This window comes from Chrysochloris asiatica, unplaced genomic scaffold, assembly GCF_000296735.1.
Source record: "Chrysochloris asiatica unplaced genomic scaffold, ChrAsi1.0 scaffold00062, whole genome shotgun sequence".
Lineage (NCBI taxonomy): Eukaryota > Metazoa > Chordata > Mammalia > Afrosoricida > Chrysochloridae > Chrysochloris > Chrysochloris asiatica.
In genome coordinates, this window is record NW_006408580.1 from 5,545,760 (window position 1) to 5,550,048 (window position 4,289).

A 4,289-nucleotide genomic window follows, 5' to 3' on the forward strand; every position below is an offset into this window, starting at 1 on the left:
GGAGGAGAATATTGAAAGTGCCATGGGCTGCCAAAAGAACCAATAGATCTGTTTTGGAAGAAGTGCAGCCAGAGTGCTCCTTGGAGGCCAAGATGGCCAACCTTCATCTCTCATACTTTGGACATATTGTCAGGAGGAACCAGTTGCTAGAGAAGGGTATCATGTTTGGTAAGGTGGAGGGTCAGAGAAAAAGAGGAAGACCCCCCAACGAGATGGATTGGCCAAATGGTAGGTAGCATCGATGGACTCAAGAGTGGCAACAATCGATGGACAAAAGTGTGGGTTGGCCCAGGATCAGGAAGTGTTTCATTCTGCTGTTCATAAGGTTGCTATGTGTGGGTACTGACTTGATGGCACCTAACAACAGCAAATATAAATTCAGATTGAGTATATCTCTCCAACAAGGAACCTTGGTAGTGTAGTGGTTATGCATTGGGCTGTGTAACCAAAAGGCCAGCAGTTCGAATCTATCAGCTCCTTTGTGGGAGTAAGATGAGGTTTTCTGCTCCCATAAAAATTTATAACCTCAGAAACCCTATACGGGGTCTCTGTGAGTCCATGGCCCACTACCACCATCATACTCCTCCATGTATGGTGTTCAACTGAAGACAACCACTTAGGTTTGCTGATTCATTTGCATATGTTTCTATTGGCCAGGTTAACAGGAAAATAATAGGCACTTAAATTCTTTATGAGGAAGCCATTTTTATATGGGGTGTAAGGGGGGAAAAAAAAGGTAAATTTATTTTTATAATATCTAACTGGAGTCTTGCTGTGGAGCTATAAGATAAGTACTGAACTAACCTGAAATTTGGTAATTCAAACCCACCTGCTCTTCTCAGAAACTCTATACAGGGTTGCTATGAGTTAGAACCAACTCAATGGCACTTAACAACAACAATTCTAGTTACTTACTAAAATTTTGATTTCAGGTTGTTACAAACAGGAAGACCTGTTGAAAGTAAAGAGTTTTATTAATTCCCTATAATATCAAAATAACTTAATTTATAGTTTTTCACTAGTGTGTAAAAGGAGGCAATTTTTTTTTCAATTTAGTAATCCCATTCAGAGGCAAAATCCTATTTTGTGACATATTGTTTTAGAAGGGTCTTATTATATACCAATCCAAGTAAACAATTCTTTTCTATAGAGTATTTTCAAAATCAACTGGCTGTCTACTAACAAAAAGTATCCAAATTGCAAATGAAGCCCATGTAAATTTCCGAGGCTGTAAATCTTTATGGGAGCAGAAAGCCTCATCTTTCTCCCACGGAGCAGCTTGTACTTTCGAACTGCTGACCTTGCGGTTCACAGCCTGATTGGAAACCCTGTACAGGGTCGCTATGAGTCGGAACCGACTCCACGGCACGTAACAACAACAACAAGGAGTCCTGGTGTGACACTGCCAGTTAATGCGCTGGGCTGCAAAGTCGCTTTGAACTCCAAAGTTAGTGGTTCAAACTCACCAGCTGCTCCTTGGAATCCCTATACAGAGTCGCTATGGGTCGGAATGGACTTGACAGCAAGCAATCACAATCTTAAAGTTATTGAGAATCTCTGAACAAACACATGTTTACAAATCAGGTCATGAAATGCTGCCCATCCCCACTGCCAATTCTTCTTGTAAAACTCGATAATTCCACCAAATATGCTCACCAGAATCTGAGATAGAAAATTTATCAGTCAAGCAGAACATTTGGTTTCTCAGCAAGTAGCTGAAGATCCTTATGGTCCCCGCTCCAAAATGCGCACAAATGACTCCAGGCTTTCTTTACTCTCCTTCCCTCAGGGAGCAACATATGAATGGGGAAGGAAGCTAGGGCTGAAGGAAAGTAACAAGTATTATTATTACTAATTTGCTCAAGAATGGATGGCACTGATTCTATTGTAAGAAAAAGCCTTGCAATGGAAGACAACTGAGGATTAAGGAAGAAAATATTTATTTTCTTGTCACGGATTTACACCAAGCTAAACACTGGACTGCTAACCCCAAGGTTAGTGGTTCATACTCACCAGCAGTTCCTCAGAAACGCTATGGGTTGGAACTGACTTGATGGTGCTTAACAACAACAACAACATTTTCTTTTTCAGTTTTTCATTGTGAATTGAGTGAAGGTTTACAGAGCAGATCATCATTCAACAAATCCTATACTTTGCTTCATTATGTGGTTGCAATCCCCTCCATGTACCAACAGTTAACAGTATTTACCTCTATTCACTTTAACTCTTGCATTCCTCTCTGTGTCTCCCACTACCTTCATCTTTTCTCTAACCTCCCTCTGTCAACCATGTTAACATGTGTCTTACCTTCCAGCGTGTGAATAATTTTCCCTCCCCCCAGTAACCATCACAGATTTTTTCTTTTATCAAGAAAACCTTTTTTGTGTGTGCGTGATTGACTGATTTCACTCAGCATAATGTCCTCCAGGTTCAACCATGTTAACATTTTATCAGTAATATATTGTTGTACTGTTGCTGTTGATAGTGGGGTGTTTTTTATATATGTGTGTATGAAACAGAGAGAAGCAAAGAGAAAGGCAGAGAAAATAAAAGACTCTGTGTTGCACTGACAACCAATCTTGAACAGCTTCTGCATGGCTTGGAGTCTCTTCAGATTGAACCATTCTGGAAGGAAAGGCAGAATATAAAACCAAGTTTTCCAAACGTAAACTAAAAGAATATGACCCTCAGAAGTAGGGGAGGATGATATACTTGAATTGCATACAACTTGGTACAATTTTAATATTGATTTTCATTCTGAAAGGAAAGGATAATCTAGCATCTCTCTTGAATGCATTGCAATGCTGTAGGAATAATGCAGGTTTGCTTTTCAGAAATTATTTAAATCTACCTCCATGAGTAATTCAAATCTATGTCTAAGGGATTCATTTGTGGTGAAAACAGAGCAACTGTTGATCACCACTCATGCCATTGTGTTTCTTGTGCTTGGAGGCTATTTAAAAAATATTTCCACCTTCCCTTTTTCTCTTTTCTTAACTAATTAATCCCAGTTTCTAAAATTCAGTCCTTTCTTTTAAATCTAGAACCTTTGAATTCTTGTTAAGTGCATGACTCAGTGTTAATTGTTCTTTTTCAGGGAGGATACAGAAAGATTAAATTGTTTTTCTGAAAGTCATTAAAACCTGTCGTTTGCTTTTTATACCCAATTCCAGGTTCTTACCAGGTAAAGAGTAGCTGTGCTGTTACATATGTAGCTTTTTTTTTTTTTTTACCTCCTGGAATTCAAGTTCCCGAGGGCCATGGAGTTGTTGAGACCCACCCACCATTGCTCTGAGATCTTCTTTTGAACCTTGAACCTTGAAGAAACTGGTTTCTACAAGTCACTTTCAAATTTCACTAAGGTCTGATAAACTGGTAAGACTGTTTTGCCTTGGGAATTGTACCCTTTAAAAAATTCAACTAGTTTCAGGAAGCAGATTCCAAAGAGCAGAGGAGAGCTGTGTTTTAAAGTAAATCAGTCATTATTTGAATTGTTCTTCCTAATTACGAATTGCTTGTTAGTTTTGTTCTGGCTCCTTTTCTATGACAATGCTGATAAAGTGAGATGTAAGAGTTATTAAATTTTTTCCCATGTTCAGAACAATTTTAACTTCCTAGTTAAAATGTAAGGGACTCTGGTAGCGTAGTGGTTACGAATCAGGCTGCGAACCTCAGTTCGAAACTGCCAGCTGTTCTGTGGGAGAAAGATGAGGTTTTCTGCTGCCATAAAATGTTACAGCCTCAGAAACCCTGTACAAGATTGCTATGAGTCAGAACCGACTCCACAGCACATAACAACATAAGTTAAAATGTTACCCCAATTTGCAAATCGTATGTTATGTAAACTTCAATGTCTATTATTGGCTTAATATGCTATTTGCTTTAAGGCATCTAATAAACATTTCAAATACCTTCTTTAGACAGCATAAGAGACAACTATACACATGGACCTCATCAGATGGAATACATAGAAATCAAATTGACTACATTTGTGGAAAGAGACAATGGAAAAGCTCCATATTATCAGTCAAAACAAAGCCAGGGGCAGACTGTGGAACAGACCATCAATTACTCAAATGCAAATTCAAACTGAAGCTGAAGAAAATGAAAACAAGTCCACAATATGACATTAAATATATCCCACCTGAATTTAGAGGTCATCTGAAGAACAGATTTGATATATTAAACACTAAAGACCGAAGACCAGAAGAGTTGTGGGATGATATCAAGAACATCATACATGAAGAAAACAAAAAGTCATTAAGAAGACAAGAAAGAAGGAAAAAGTC